Raw genomic sequence first — 17,784 nt, 5'->3', positions numbered from 1 at the left:
TTGAGGACAACCAAACCATGTCACCCACTTTAAACCGGGGACCAATGGTCCTATGCCGGCAAACCGTTGGACGTTCTCCTGAGAGTGAGACAACTTATCCACTACTTGATCCCAAATCTGCTGCATTCTCTCTACCACAGAATCCACACCTGGGCAGGCCGAAGCCTCCACCTGCCCTGAAGAAAATCGAGGATGAAACCCAAAGTTGCAGAAAAAAGGAGACATCAAAGTGGCAGAACTAGCCCTATTCTTTAGGGCAAAAATGAGACCCAGTCATCTTGATCAGCAGATATAAAACATCTCAAATAGGTTTCCAAAGTCTGGTTTGTTCTCTCAGTCTGCCCATTGATCTGAGGGTGAAATGCAGAGGAGAGAGACAACTGAATTTCCAGTTTAGAACAAAAAGCTCTCCAAAATCTAGAAACAAACTGGACTCCTCTGTCAGACACAATGTTCTCAGGAATACCGTGCAAATGAACCACCTGTTGTAAAAACAAGGGCATCAACTCAGAAGAAGATGGCATCTTCAGGAGTGGTACAAGATGGACCATCTTAGAAAACAGGTCTGCGACTAAAAAGCTGTTTGATTATTTTCATCTAACTTCCATGTATTTTGGTGTGCTGAAAACGAAAAAAATATTGAAAAAATCCTGGATGTCAGGATTTGCCACAAAATGCAAAATTCTCTTCAAATTTAGTAAATTTTTCTCATTTATTTTTTTTATCTTAGGGTTTTTTTAAGTCAAAATTACTATTAATTAATTCACATCAATGCATTGAAGATATACAATGCCAAAAAAATATATAACTTTCAAAGAAAAGAACTTGCAGAGTGAGCTAATGAAACATGTTGCAAGCTGAACGAGCGGGCTCTGACATGCCCGGGCTTGTTTCAATTGTTTTATCTTGGTTCTCGACTGTTCACACTTTTTAGGCCGGGGTCACACTAACCGACGCAAAATATGGTCCATATTTTACATGCGTAATACGGATGAATGACCCCTAAATAGTGCTCCGTATGTCATCCGTAAGCAAGGTGTGGTCGCGTATTTTGCGCATGTCAGCATCCGTATGTAATCCGTATGGCATCTGTATGGCGAGATTTTCTCGCAGGCTTGCACAATGGACATATAATGGAGCCCTATGACAGGGTTTCTAACAGAAACCAAAGAATAGATATAGACACACAAAATGCGCATATATATATATTCTATGTGTGTATATATCTATTTTTTGTTTCTTTATTAAAACTGTCAGTGTGAGTTTACTGTATAGCGCACTGAATTGCCGGCTTTGCTAAAAGACACCTGGTGCGTATTTCTCGCAAGTCACATGTGTGGTCCGTGTGAAATCCGTATTTTTTGCGCACCCATAGACTTGCATTGGTGTGTTACGGGCGTAGTACGCTGACAATCGCAGCATGCTGCGATTGGCACGGACCGTAGAATACGGCCGAGAAATATACGGCTGTTGGGAGCAAACCCATAGAGAATCATTGGTCCGTGTGTAATGCGTGCTTTTAACGCCTCTCGTCCGTATTCCTCTCTAGTGTGACCCCGACCTTAATCTCAGTTCGTGTTAGCTCATCATATTCAACCGTGTTTCCCAAAATTAGCATTATGGCTCAGTGGAAGTGTATTAATTCACCTGACAGTTTCTGTTACAGTTGTGGTGAATATACAGTGTTGAAACAACAGCTGAATATTACAGACTTTGTGAAAAAAGTATACTTCGCTTATTTCGGACTAAAGCTTGGAGATCAAGATAAAGCTTGGGTGCCTCATAAAGTGTGCAAACAGTGTGTTGAGGACCTCCGAAATTGGTTCAAGGGTAAGAAAAAAAGCTTTCCGTTATGGGATTCCTATGGTATGGCGAGAGCAAAAGAACCATAGTGACGATTGTAACTTGTTCATGCGATGTGAAAGGGTATAATTCAAAATGGAAGCATTCCATTTCATACCCCAGTATTCACTCAGCAATTCGTCCCATCTCCACGGCACAGGTATACCAGTACCCAAGGCCCCTGCTACCTTGGAAGAGATAACTAGCTCCGATGAAGGTGGAGTCATACCTGAACCAGATGATGAATCAAGTTCTGACTTTGAAGATGATACAAGACCAAAATTGTTTTCCCAGGAGGAGATGAATGATTTGGTAAGAGACTTGAATCTTCCCAAAGATGCTGCTGAGTTACTCGGATCAAGGCTCAAAAGCAAGAATTTATTGTTGCCAGGAGTGTCTTTTTCATGGTTCAGACATCGTGAAGACGAGTTCGTTCCTTACTTTGCCCAGGAAGATAAGTTGTTTTATTGCATCGATGTCGAAGGTTTGATGGGTCAATTCAAAATCCAATATGATTCAGCGCAATGGCGTCTTTTTATAGATTCTTCAAAAAGAAGTCTCAAAGCAGTTTTACTCCACAACGGCGGTTTTTATGCTTCCATCCCTGTAGGTCATTCCGTACACCTCAAGGAAACCTACGAGAACTTGGAATTGGTTCTTCGTAAACTTCAATATGAAGACCACGGTTGGCAAGTGTGCGGGGATTTGAAAGTCTTGTGCATGCTGCTCGGGCAACAAGCTGAGTATACCAAATACCCTTGTTTTCTGTGTCTATGGGACAGTCGAGACCGACAAAATCACTGGACCAAGAAGAATTGGCAGCCGAGGGTGCTCACAGTTGGTGAAAAAAATGTCCTCCGAGAAACTTTGTTTCCTCCCCATAAAGTTATTATACCACCTCTCCACATCAAATTGGGATTGATGAAGCAATTCGTAAAATCACTTCCAAAAGATGGAGAATGCTTCAAATACTTGGTCACCAAGTTTCCAGGCCTCTCGGAGGCAAAATTGAAGGAAGGTGTGTTCGTCGGACCAGACATTAGAAGGCTTATAGCTGATCAATAGTTTATCAATACCATGATGCATCCTCAAAAAGAAGGGTGGATTGCATTTAAAGAGGTCGTAGAGAAATTTTTAGGCAATAACAAAGACCCTGACTACAAAAAAATCGACGGACGAATGCTGAAAGCATTTCAAGCTTTAGGTTGCCTGATGAGTTTGAAAGTGCATTTCCTCCATTCCCACCTTGACAACTTTCCTGAAAATTTGGGAGCTGTGAGTGAACAGCAAGGTGAATGATTCCACCAGGACATTAAAGAGATGGAAAGAAGATACCAGGGAAGATGGAGCATTACAATGATGGCAGACTACTGTTGGACGCTTCAGAGAGACATTACAGATGCTACTCACAAGCGTAAATGTACCAAGAGAAGCCTCACAGGGAAGAATCGATTTTAATGTGTGTTAGTGAGCTCATTGCAGTTAAAAAAGATTTTCATGAAACATTTGTAATAAAAAATAGAGTATTTTCATTTATTTTGCGGTATTGTCTTATTTAACATAGTTACTTAAATTGTCAGAAAACGTGATGTCCTATGACAAAACGGAGGTCATTTTCGGATTCAGTGCACTCAAACATAAAGATTATGTGGAGTAACCAAAACAGCTCTTGAAAAATTTTTTTTTTTGCAGACCTGTGAAATCTATCTCAGATCACCCAGATAACCATCATTCTCTGAGAGACAGGGAGCTCGGAAATAAAATCCATTGAGATTTGTGTCCATGGCCTCCTGGGCACCAGCAGGGGCATTAACAAACCACTAGAATGAGAACAGGCTTTGGAAAGAGAACAAGTCCCACAGGACTGCACAAAATTCCTGACATCACGAGATAAAGCAGACCACCAAAAGAACCGACTCACCAAATCTCTGGTACCAAAAATACCAGGATGACCAGCTAATGTGGAGCAATGAATTTCAATCATTACTCTTCTCCACTGGTCAAGGACATACAATTTCCCCATAGGGCATTGTTCAGGTTTGTCCTCCTGAAATTCCTCCAGGGCAAGTCTCAAATTGGGTGAAATGGTAGAAAGAATCACACCCTCATTTAGAATGGTAGTAGGCTCGGTCACATTATTATTATGCATTTATATAGCGCCATTTATTCCATGGCGCCTTACATGTGAAAAGGGGAAATATAGACAAGTATAATAAACATGTGTAAGACAAGGGACACACAAGTACATAAGGAGAGGGGACCCTGCCCACGAGGGCTCACAGTCTACAGGGATGAGTGAGGATACAGTAGGTGAGGGTAGAGCAGGTCGTGCGGTGGTTCAGTAGACCGAGGATCATTGCAGGCTGTAGGCTTGTCAGAACAGGTGGGTCTTCAGGTTCTTCTTGAAGGTTTCCGTTGATGGTGAGAGTCTGATGTGTTGCGGCAGAGAGTTCCAGAGTATGGGGGAAGCACGGGAGAATTCTTGTATCCGGTTGTGGGAAGAAAAGATAAGGGGGGAGTAGAGAAGGAGATCTTGAGATGATCGAAGGTTGCGTGCGGGTAGGTACCTAGAGACTATGTCACAGATGTATGGAGGAGACATGTTGTAGAAGACTTTGTATGTCATGGTTAGGGTTTTGAATTGGAGCCTCTGGGCAATAGAAAGCCAGTGAAGGGCCTGACATAGGGGGAGGCTGGGGAATAGCGGGGAGACAGGTGGATTAGTTGGGCAGCAGAGTGTAGGATGGACTGAAGCGGAGCCAGAGTGCTAGAGGGGAGGCCAGAGAGTAGGAGGTTGCAGTAGTTGAGGCGGGAGAGAAGGGCGTGCACTAGTGTTTTTGTGGTTTCGTGGTTGAGGAAATATTTTTGAGTTTGAGGCGGCAGGAGGAGGCGAGGGCTTGGATATGTGGTTTGAAAGAGAGCGCAGAGTTGAGGATCACCCCAAGGCACCGAGCGTGCGGGACTGGGGAAAGAAAGCAGCCATTGACATTGCTGCATAGGTCTGGTGGAGGGGTAGAGTGAGATGGGGGGAAAGATGATGAATTCTGTTTTGTCCATGTTCACATCAAGAGAATCCGCAAAGAAACTCCTAGAGAGCGCATCCGCCTTAACATTCTTAGTGCCCGGAAGAAAGGAGACCACAAAATTAAAATGCGTGAAAACAAGGCCCACCTAGCCTGTCTAGGATTCAATTACTTGGCTGATTCGAGATAGATCAAGTTCTTGTGGTCGGTGAGGACCACAACTTGATGTCTGGCTCCCTCCAACCAATGTCTCCACTCTTCAAATGCCCACTTCATAGCCAACAATTCCTGATTCCCCACATCATAGTTACGTTCAGATGGGGAAAATTTTCGAGAAAAGAAGGCACAGGGATTCATCTTAGAGGTTACCGGATCTCTTTGAGACAAAACGGCTCCTGCACCAATCTCAGAAGCATCTATCTCCGCCTGAAATGGGAGTAAAACATCAGGTTGTCGTAAGACAGGAGCAGCAGTGAATCTCTGCTTAAGCTCCTAAAACGCCGAGACTGCCTCTGGAGAGCAATTCACCACATCAGCGAACTTTTTGGTCAAATCAGTCAGTGGTTTAACAATACCAGAAAAAATACTTATGAATTTAGGGTAGAAATTAGCAAAACCCCAAAACTTCTGGAGAGCCTTCAAGGAAGTAGCCTGAACCCAATCATAAATGGCCTGGACCTTGGCCGGGTCCATTTCAGTAGCAGACGGGGACAAAATGAATCCCAAAAACAAAATATTTTGTATGCCAAAGAGACATTTCGATCCTTTAATATACAGAGCATTTTCTCTCAAAATCCGGAAGACAGTCCGAACATGTTCCACATGAGAATCCCAATCGCTGGAAAAAAAATATCATCCAAATAAACAATCAAAAATTTATCCACAAAGTCCCGGAAAATATCATTCATGAAAGATTGGAAGATGGAAGGGGCATTAGTGAGCCCAAAAGGCATCACTAGGTACTCAAAATGTCCCTCAGGAGTATTAAGCGCCGTCTTCCATTCATCACCGTGCTTGATGCGAATAAGATTATACGCCCCCCCCCTTAAGGTCAAGCTTGGTAAACCAACTAGCACCTTTCACTCTGGAAAATCAGAAATCAGGGGTAACAGATACTATTTAACAGTGATTTTATTAAGGAGATGATAGTCAATACATGGCCTTAATGAGCCATCTTTCTTGGCCACAAAAAAACCCCCAGCACCTAAAGGTGAAGACGGTCTGATATGACCCTTCTCCAATGACTCCTTGATAGAAGATCGCATAGCATCATGTTCAGGTACAGATAAGTTGAAAAACCGACCCATGGGAAATTTACAATTGGGCACTAACTCGATCATGCAGTCATAACTCCTATGAGAAGGCAAAGACGCGGACTTACTCTTGCTAAATACATCAGAAAAATCAGCCAAATAGTCAGGAACATCATGAGACTGGGGAGAGGTGGAGAAAGCAGGAGTGTCACTAAGAACACATTTACAACCCCAACTAACCACAGACACAGATTTCCAATCCAGAACAGGATTATGGGTCTGCAACCAAGGAAAACCCATTGCAATAATGTCATGTAAATTATGCAACACCAAAATTTTACAATTCTCTTGGTGGTCTGGGGCTACCCGCATTATCACCTGGGTCCAAAACGGGTTTACTCTCCGCCAAACGGGTAGCATCAATAACCCTTAAAGGAATAGGAGTCCGCAGGGGTACCATGGGAAACCCACAACGCTTGGCGAAGTCAAAATCCAACAGGTTCAGGTCTGCTCCTGAATCAACAAAAGCCTTAGCAGAAAATGAAGATAAGGAGCAGATCAAGGAAACCGCCAAAAGGAATTTAGACTGTACACTGCCCACAGCAAATGAGTGAGCAAAACATTTTTCCCGCTTAGGGCAAACAGAAATAGTATGAGAGGCATCCCCACAAAAGAAGCATAACTTATTACGCCTTCTAAACTCTTGACGTTGCGACCTAAACATAACCCTATCACATTGTATGGGCTCAGAAGTTTGTTTGAAAGGCAGCACTGCCTCTCGCATAGTTTTCCGTTCACGTAAACGTCGATCAATTTGAATGGCTAATGATATAGTGTCGTTAAGACCAGAGGGGACAGGGAATCCCACCGTAACATCTTTTATGGTTTCTGACAGACCTTTCCGAAAAAGAGCTGCTAGGGCGTCATCGTTCCACTTAGTAAGAACCGCCTACTTTCGGAATTTTTGACAATTTAACTCTGCCGCTTCCTGACCCTGTTTCAATGCCAATAAAGTTTTCTCAGCTTGATCGATAACATTAGGTTCATCATACAACAAACTCAGAGCTTGAAAAAACGCATCCACATTAGCCAGAATAGGGTCCCCAGGTGTCAGAGAAAAGGCCCAGTCCTGAGGGTCGCCGCGCAACAGGGAGATGACAATTTTAACCTGCTGCACAGAGTTCCCCGAGGAATTAGGTTTCAAGGCAAAAAACAGTTTACAATTATTCTTAACCCCTTCCCGACCTGAGACACAGCGTTTGCGTCATGAAAGTCGGTGCCAATCCGACCCATGACGCATACCCTGTGTCATGTCTTCAAAGCCCCCTGTGGGTCGGGTGACCGGGGTCAATGAAAGGTCACCTGACCCGCAGATACAAGGGGCTTTGTAATTCACCACAGGGGGCGTGGCTTCACCCCCACATGGCTACGATCGCTCTGATTGGCTGTTTCACTTTTAACAGCCAATCATAGCGATAGTAATATTTCATCAATGAAAATTGATGAAATATTACAATCCAGCCATGGCCGATGCTGCTGTAGCATCGGACATGGCTGGAGACACCAATCCGACCCCCTCACCTGCATCGCCCCCCCGCCACTGAATGACAGTGGCGATCTGCCGCCGCTGTCATCTGCCCCCCTCCCATTCCCTCCGCTCCCCGCCAGCTTCCGATCCCCCCTCACCCCCGGTACCTCCTGAGTCCCCCTGTCGCTCCCGGTGTCCCGCGGGTCCGGATCGTGGGTGCCGCCATCTTGGAAAATGGCAAGCGCATGCGCAGTGCGCCCGCCCGAATCTGCCAGCTGCAGATTCCATTCTTTCATTTTGATCACTCCCACAGTGATCAAAATGAAATAAAAAGTAAATAAACCCCCCGACTATCACCCCCATAGGTAGGCACAACTAATAAAATAAAGAAAATATTTTTATTTTTCCATTAGGGTTTTGGGTTGGAGAGAGGGTTAGGGTTGGAAAGAGGGTGAGTTAGGATTGGAAAGAGGGTTAGGATTGGAAAGAGGGTTAGGGTTGGAAATAGGGTTAGGGTTGGAAATAGGGTTAGGCTTGGAAATAGGGTTAGGGTTAGAATTAGGGTTAGGGTTGGATTTAGGGTTAGGCTTGTGGTTAGGGTTATGGTTAGGGTTGGGATTCGGGTTAGGGATGTGCTGGGGTTAGTTGGGGTTAGTGTTGAAGTTAGAATTGATGGGTTTCCACTGTTTAGGCACATCAGGGGGTCTCCAAACGTGACATGGTGCAACCATTGATTCCAGCCAATTTTGCGTTCAAAAAGTCAAACGGTGCTCCCTCCCTTCCAAGCCCCGACGTGTGCCCAAACAGTGGTTTACCCCAACATATGGGGTATTAGCGTACTCAGGAAAAATTGCACAACAACTTTTGGGGACTAATTTCTCCTGTTACCCTTGGGAAAATAAAAAATTGGGGCTAAAAAATTATTTTTGTGGGAAAAAAAATGATTTTTTCATTTTCACGTCTCTGCATTATAAACTTCTGTGAAGCACTTGGGGGTTCAAAGTGCTCACAACACATCTATATAAGTTCCTTGGAAGGTCTAGTTTCCAAAATGGGGTCACTTGTGGGGGGTTTCCACTGTTTAGGCACATCAGGGGCTCTACAAACATAATGACGACCGCAGACTATTCCATTAAAGATGTGTCTGACAGGATATCAGGACTCTTCAGACCTACAGATGACTACCCATTCCTGCTACTACATGTGGGGACAAATGACACTGCAAGAAACGACCTGGAAACCATCTGCAGAGACTTTGAAGACTTAGGCAAGAAAGTGAAAGAACTGGGAGCGCAGGTGGTCTTCTCTTCCATCCTCCCAGTGGATGGCCATGGAACAAGGAGGTGGAATAAGATTCTGCAGGTGAACAACTGGCTACCTCGATGGTGCCGTCAGCAACGATTTGGATTTATGGATCACGGAGTGAATTACCTTTGCGATGGACTACTTGCTAGAGATGGGGTGCACCTTACGAAGACTGGAAAACATGTATTTGGAAGTTGCCTTGCTACACTTGTAAGGAGAACTTTAAACTAGAACAACATGGCAAGGGAAGCAAAAGACCAGAAAAAGCCATACACCTGACAAATGCTATTGAGAACTCTGCTATTAGAAGTGGAAAGGAAGAACAAAGACAAAAGAATCTAATTAATAAAAATATTGGAGAAAGAGAAACCAATCACAAATTAAAATGTTTCTATACTAATGCACAAAGCATGGGCAACAAACAAGGAGAATTGGAACTACTAACGCAGGAAAAGAAATATGATGTCATTGGAATCACTGAAACTTGGTGGGACGATACACATGATTGGAATACAAGACTAGAAGGATACAACTTATTTGCAAGAAACAGACTTGATAAACGAGGAGGAAGTGTCGCATTGTATGTTAGAAATGCGTATATCTGCACAGAGATTGAAGCTTCAGAGACTGGGAGTTCTGTGGAAACTGTTTGGGTAAGGATACAAGGACAGAACAATGGAAAGGACACCATTGTAGGCATTTACTACAGGCCGCCTGTGCAAGCTGAAGATATGGATGAACTCTTTATGCATCAAATGGCCAAGTTCTCCAAAAAATGACATAGTTGTCATGGGAGATTTCAACTATCCAGATATTTGTTGGGAATCTCTCTCAGGCAAAACTAACAGGTCAAGGAAATTCTTATCCTCTCTTGCTGACAACTTTATCTTCCAAAAGGTAGGGGAGAAAACAAGGGGAACTGCTACCTTGGATCTAGTCCTTATAAACCGGGAGGAAATGGTTGAGGAGGTAAAAGTGGCTGGGACCCTAGGAGGTAGCGACCATGCTATTTTAGAATTTTGGATAACTAGAGGAGGAAGACTCCTGTGAAGACTCAGACGTCAAGGTTAGATTTCAGAAAGGCAGATTTTGAGGGATTCAGAAAGAGAATTGGAGGATCCAATGGCTGGATATCCTTAAAGACAAAAATGTCCAGGAAGGATGGGAAATCTTGAAAAATAAAATTCTCAAAGCACAATTATTAACAATTCCGAAAAGAGGGAAGAATAGGAAGCATTTAAGGAAGCCAGGATGGATGAACACAGAACTTAAGCACGTGCTAAAAAGGAAGAAAAAAATGTTTATAAAATGGAAAGAGGGAGGCATATCTAAAGAAGAATATAATGCTGTCTGCAGAACCTGCAGGGCACAAATCAGATTATCTAAAGCTGACACTGAATTGAGGCTTGCAAGAGATGTCAAAAGCAATAATAAAGGATTTTGGGGATATGTCAAAAGTAAAAGAAAAGTCAAAGACGCTATAGGATTTTTACAGGATGAAAATGATGAAATGGTAAGACAGGATGTTGAGAAGGCCGAACTTTTAAATTCCTATTTTGCATCTGTTTTTTCTCAGAAAGGAAATGTAACATCAACTGTTCTTCACTGTCCTATTAAGGGAATAGAAGAATCCAGGATATCTATAAAAAGAAAGATAGTGAGGAAACACTTAACTAACCTAAATGAATTCAAGTCTCCAGGTCCAGATGAATTACACCCCAGAGTACTGAAGGAGATAGCAGAAGACATTTTTGAACCCCTCTCCATAATCTTTGAAAATTCTTGGAGAACAGGAGAAGTCCCAGAAGACTGGAGAAGAGCAAATGTTGTTCCTATCTTTAAAAAGGGGAAGAAAGTGGACCCAGGCAACTATAGGCCGGTGAGTCTGACTTCTATACCAGGAAAGATCTTTGAACAAATTATTAAACAACATGTATGTCAGTACCTGGATAAGAATGAAGTGATTAAACAGAGTCAGCATGGGTTTGTAACTACTAAGTCATGTCAGACTAACTTAATTTCCTTCTATGATGGAATCACTGATTGGGTAGATCAAGGAAATGCTGTAGATATAGTATATCTTGACTTCAGCAAAGCATTTGACAAAGTGTCTCATACAATCTTAATTGAAAAAATGACTAAGTATGGAATGGACAAGGCAACTGTTAGGTGGATTCATAACTGGCTTAGTGATCGGACCCAAAGAGTGGTCGTAAATGGCTGCACATCCAGTTGGAAGAATGTCTCAAGTGGGGTACCACAGGGCTCTGTCCTGGGCCCTGTATTGTTCAACATCTTTATCAACAATTTAGATGAAGGAATTGAGGGTAAACTGATTAGATTTGCTGATGACACAAAGCTAGGAGGGATAGCTAATACTAGAGAAGAGAGAGAGAGGATTCAAAAAGATATAAATAAACTGGAGAAGTGGGCAGCAACTAACAGAATGGTTTTTAACAGGGAAAAATGCAAAGTACTACATCTGGGCAATAAAAATGAAAAAAGCATATACAGAATGGGAGAAATAGGGCTAAGCAACAGCACATGTGAAAAAGACTTGGGTATACTAATAGATCACAGACTGAATATGAGTCAACAGTGTGATGCAGCAGCAAAAAAGGCAAATGCAATTCTAGGATGTATTAACAGAAGCATACAGTCTAGATCACGTGAAGTCATTATTTCCCTCTACTCCTCTTTGGTCAGACCTCATCTGGAATATTGTGTCCAGTTTTGGGCACCACATCTTTAAAAAGACATCAACAAACTGGAGCAAGTTCAGAAAAGAGCAACCAGAATGGTGTCCGGTCTGCAAACCCTGTCTTATGAGGGAAGGTTGCAGGATTTGGGATTGTTTAGTGTTGAGTTCATTTTCCCCTTCATTACTGAGGCCCGAGGAACTCCCTCTTCTGGTTAAGAATGGTAGTGAGCCTGATTGTCAAACACCTGAGGCTGATGATGAGGACTGGCTGAGTGGAGTTACGGACTGGATATAAGGCTGCCGACGCCCTTCTGCCCTGCGGGTGATTTCTCTGTGGGATCCTTGGAGACCAGTCTGAATTCTTGCTCCTCCAAAGCTAAGTTTGCTGCTTGGCCTTTTGCTTTTGTGCTTTGACTATGTTTTTGCTTTGTTTTTCTGGATTTCTGCCATTCCCTGCTGGGATGTGCTGAATTCATTTAGCTTTGTCTTCTGAAAATACCTGAGTGCTGATTCAGTTTTTGAAGCCTAGCTGCTTCAGGGCCTTTTTCATATCAGCTGGTTGGCTTATGTCTTTGATAGGGTTTTGGCAGATTGCAGACAGGAGCCTTCCTGTTCTTTCCTATCTAGGTAGTTTTGGGGCCCCGTCTTTGCTCAGTCTATCTTTCTGTCTGTGTTAGTATTTTCATCTTGCTTCACCGTCATTATATGTTGGGGGCTGCCTATTGCTTTGGGGTCTGCTCTGGGGCAGTTTAGATTTCCCCTTTCTTTCTTTAGGCCTATGTATTTCTCCGGCTGTGATCGAGGGGTCTAGGGCATCGTAGGAACCCCCCACGGCTACTGCTAGTTGTGTTGATAGGTTCAGGGGTCTGCAATCTGATAGTTGCCAACTTCTCTGGTTTTCTGGACTTAGCTTGTATTTCTGCTTTTGCCTCCTATGGTGACTCATTCATAACAGTTTAGTTTGCAAAAGAGAAGACTGAGAGGAGACTTAATAGCTGTCTACAAATATCTAAAGGGCTGTCACATTGTAGAAGGATCAACTTTATTCTCATTTGCACAAGGAAAGACTAGAAGCAATGGGATGAAACTGAATGGGAGGAGACAGATTAGATATTAGAAAAAACTTTTTGACAGAGTGATCAATGAGTGGAACAAGCTGCCACGAGAAGTGGTGAGTTCTCCTTCAATGAAAGTCTTCAAGCAGAGGCTGGACAGACATCTGACTGGGATGATTTAGTGAATCCTGCTTTGAGCAGGGGGTTGGACCAGATGGCCCAGGAGGTCCCTTCCAACTCTACGATTCTATGATTCTATGATCAAAGTCTGCATTTCAAAACGTCACTACTTCCATTACGAGCCCTGACGTGTGCCCAAACAATGGTTCCTCCCCACATATGGGGTACCAGCGTACTCAGGATAAACTGGACAACTTTTGGGGTTCAATTTCTCCTGTTACCCTTGTGAAAAGAAAAAATTGCGAGCTAAAAAAATAATTTTTTGAGGAAAAAAAATGTTTATTTTCATGGCTCTGAGTTATAATCTTCTGTGAAGCACTTGGGGGTTCAAGGTGCTCACCACACTTCTAGGCAAGTTCCTTATGGGGTCTAGTTTCCAAAATGGGGTCACTTGTGGGGGGTTTCCACAGTTTAGTTACATCAAGGGCTCTGCAAATATAACATGATGTCCGCAGACCATTCCATCAAAGTGAGCATTTCAAAATGTCACTACTTCCCTTCCGAGCCCTGACGTGTGCCCATACAGTGGTCATCCCCCACATATGGGGTATTAGCGTACTCAGGACAAACTGGACAACAACTTTTGGGGTCCAATTTATCCTGTTACCCTTGTGAAAAAAAATTGCGGGCTAAAAATCATTTATTTTGAGGAAAAAAATGATTTATTTTCATGGCTCTGCGTTATAAACTTCTGTGAAGCATTTGGGGGTTCAAGGTGCTCACCACACATCTAGATAAGTACCTTGGGGGGTCTAGTTTCCAAAATGAGGTCACATGTGGGGGGTTTCTACTGTTTAGGCACACAGGGGCTCTGCAAATGTAACATGATGCCTGCAGACCATGCCATCAAAGTCAGCATTTCAAAATGTCACTACTTCCCTGCTGAGCCCCGACGTGTGCCCAAACAGTCGCTCCCCGCCACATGTGGGGTACCAGCGTACTCGGACAAACTGTACAACAACTTTTGGGGTCCAATTTCTCCTGTAACCCTTGTGAAAATAAAAAATTGTGGACTAAAAATATTTTTTTTAGGAAAAAAAAATATTTTTTATTTTCATGGCTCTGCGTTATAAACTTCTGTGAAGCACCTGGGGGTTCAAAGTGCTCACTATGCATCTAGATAAGTTCCTTAGGGGGTCTAGTTTCCAAAATGGGGTCATTTGTGGGGGAGCTCCAAAGTTTAGGCACACAGGGGATCTCCAAACACGACATGGTGTCCGCTAACGATTGGAGCTAATTTTCCATTCAAATAGTCAAATGGTGCTCCTTCCCTTCCGGGCCCTGCCGTGCACCCAAACAGTGGTGTATGACCACATATGAGGTATTGGTGCACTCAGGAGAAATTGCCCAACAAATTTTAGGATCGATTTTATCCTGTTGCCCATGTGAAAATGAAAAAACTGAGGCTAAAAAATAATTTTTGTGAAAAAAAAAGTACTTTTTTTTTTTTTTTTACGGATCAATTTGTGAAGCACCTGGGGGTTCAAAGTGCTCACTATGCATCTAGATAAGTTCCTTAGGGGCTCTAGTTTCCAAAATGGGGTCATTTGTGGGGGAGCTCCAAAGTTTAGGCACACAGGGGATCTCCGAACACGACATGGTGTCCGCTAACGATTGGAGCTAATTTTCATTTCAAAAAGTCAAATGGTGCTTCTTCCCTTCTGAACCCTGCCGTGCGCCCAAACAGTGGTTCCCCCTCACATATGGGTTACCAGCGTACTCAGGACAAACTGGACAACAACTTTTGTGGTCGAATTTCTCCTGTCACCCTTGTAAAAATAAAAAATAGCGTGCTAAAAAGATCTTTTTTGAGGGAAAAAAATGATTTTTTTATTTTCACTGCTCTACGTTATAAACTTTTGTGAAGCACTTGGGGATTCAAAGTGCTCACTATGCATCTAGATAAGTTCCTTGGGGGGGTCTAGTTTCCAAAATGGGGTCACTTGTGGGGAAGCTCCAGTGTTTAGGCACACAGGGACTCTCCAAACGCGACATGGCAAGCGCTAAATATTCCAGCATATTTTCCATTCAAAAAGTCAAATGTGCTCCTTCCCTTCTGAGCCCTGCCGTGCGCCCAAACAGTGGTTTATGACCACATATGAGGTATCGGTGTACTCAGGAGAAATTTCCCAACAAATTTTAGGATCCATTTTATCCTGTTGCCCATGTAAAAATGAAAAAAATTATGTTAAAATAAAATTTGTGTTGGAAAAATTAAAATGTCCATTTTTTCCTTCCACGTTGCTTTAGTTCCTGTGAAGCACTTGAAGGGTTAATAATCTTCTAGAATGTAGTTTTGAGTAGCTTGAGGGGTGCAGTTTTTTGGTGTCACTTTTGGGTATTTTCTGCCATATAGACCCCTCAAAGTGGCTTCAAATGTGAGGCGGTCCCTAAAAAAAAATGGTTTTGTAAATTTTGTTGTAAAAATGAGAAATCGCTGGTCAACTTTTAACCCTTATAACTTCCTAACAAAAAAAATTTGTTTCCAAAATTGTGCTGATGTAAAGTAGACATGTGGGAAATCTTATTTAGTAACTATTTTGTGTCACATAACTATCTGGTTTAACAGAATAACAATTCAAAATCTGAAAATTGCGAAATTTTCGCCAAATATCTGATTTTTTCACAAATAAAAACAAAAATTATCGACCTAAATTTACCACTAACATGAAGCCCAATATGCCACAAAAAAACAATCTCAGAATCGCTGGGATGCAATGAAGCGTTCCAGAGTTATTACCCCATAAAGGGACACTGGTCAGAATTGCAAAAAATGGCCAGGTCATTAAGGTCAAAATAGGCTGGGTCATGAAGGGGTTAAAGTTCAAAAATTTAGACTGATCCCCAGAAAATACAACAGGAATAGAGATTTTTGGTTCTACAGCAGACGATTGAGCGAGATAGGCAGAAATTTCCCGAACTTCAGCAGCAAGTTGCTCAACATGATCGGACAATTGCTTAGTCTCCATTAAAGAAAAAATCCCCAGAGAAAAAGAGGAAAAAATGTATAAAAGATTCTGCCGGTGAGACAAGATGAGGCACAAACACAGCCAGAAAATAGAGTAAGCAAATGATGAGGCCCAAACTGTCTAGATAGAACAGGACAGGAGAGATACGGTCTGCAATCACCCAAAAACCCTAAGAAAAATCCAACACATCTCATATGCAAAAATACTGAGGCCACACAACCTCTCGCCCACTAGATCAGCAGTCTGGTGTGAACTGGAAGCAAAACAAAGGATACTGATATAACAGGGGACTAGCAATACTGAACAGACTGACATTAGCTGTGGCATATGGAACGGGGTCCAGCACTGGTCTCAGCAGGGAACAATGCTGAACCCACACAGCAAAGCAGAAAGCAGAGAAAGGCAAAAACTGGATCAAATGCAAAAAGATTCCAGCAAACAAATATCTGAACGATGCAGGGGGCAAGCAGACTTCAAAATGCACAGGAAGAAAAACAAATCAGCAACAACTGAGGGAAGCTTGCTGACTTAAATCTTCCCAGTCTGTAACACCTGACCTCCAATCATCCTCTTCAGGTGATTGACTTCTGTCAACCCGACCAGCTCCATTACCCACAGCAACCACCAGAGGGAGCCCAAACTCAGAAGTCAGGTCAAAAGTGTTCACAACACCCCACACAGGAAAATTACAAATGTCCTGGAATTTTCCAGCCAGAGTTCAGTTGTGGGTTGGGGGAGGAATTCTTGACACAGAAGGTCACATAAAGCCCTGCAGGTGTCTCCAACGTTCCCAGAAAGGGTGGACACTCCAATCCAGAACTGAAAATGTAGAGATAATAAGGTCTCTCCGGTAGCCAGGAATCTGCCGGACAGAAAATGGGAAAAAAAATTATTACATGGGTTTTCTAACAATACTATGAACATGTGTTTGTTTTTCACAATTACGTACTTCAGGGTCACCAATAGACAATCCTCAGCAGGAATTGCTCGACGGAGTTGTGTGTCCTGCCTGGTGATAGATCCTCAGACACGTTGCAGCAAGTCATCAAAACTCTGTTCTGACATCCTCGTGTAGTGAAAAAGCTTCTAAGGGTTTGCATGCAGCTCAGTGTACAAGGAGTGGGTAGGCATCACGGCTCTCGGAGTTCAAGGTGTTGCTAGTAGCGACGACAATGTCTTCTCTGTCTTCTTGACAATAAAAGGCAACAGACAATTTCAGTTATAAATCCAGATTATCATAGAAGCTCTCCATGTAAAGATCCATCTTGCAACTGGATACAGCAGCCAAAGATGAGGATTTTCCAAGTGCAGTGTGTCTATATATATATATATATAGAAATCCCATGAGGCACGCCCTTTGGGTGTGTGATGTCAAGGAAAGGCTTAACCACCCACTTCCTTGACCACTTTTCTGCCTGGCTGCCACACTTCATGTCCTCAGAGCTACCAACTCTTATCCTGGGAGACTTCAACATCCTCATTAGCAGCCCTATTTCCACATCTGCATACCAGCTTCTATCACTAACCACCTCTCTAGGCCTCTCGCAGCTTTTAACCTCTGAGACACACAAGGATGGTAACACCCTTGATCTTGTCTTTGTCCGGCTCTGTTCAATCTCCCACCTAAATAACTCTCTGACCACAACATACTCTGCTTCACGCTCACAAATCCACGCTCACAAATCCTCGCCCACCCCAGCTTACTCCTTTCTACCACACAATCAGAAATCTACAAGCCATTAACCGTCAGACACTTTCACACTCCCTACACTCATCACTGTCCCCAATCTCTTTTTCCTGTCCTGATCTGGCTGTTCATCACTACAACGACACTCTTAGAAGCACCCTTGACCTAGTAGCTCCGATCACCCTCAGAACCTCCAAGCACAGAGTAAAACAGCCCTGGCTCACATTGCATACTCGACTTC

Source organism: Dendrobates tinctorius, unplaced genomic scaffold (genome assembly GCF_039654945.1).
Source record: "Dendrobates tinctorius isolate UK_male_01 unplaced genomic scaffold, ASM3965494v1 ptg000059l, whole genome shotgun sequence".
NCBI lineage: Eukaryota > Metazoa > Chordata > Amphibia > Anura > Dendrobatidae > Dendrobates > Dendrobates tinctorius.
Note: the sequence above shows the minus strand (reverse complement) of the source record.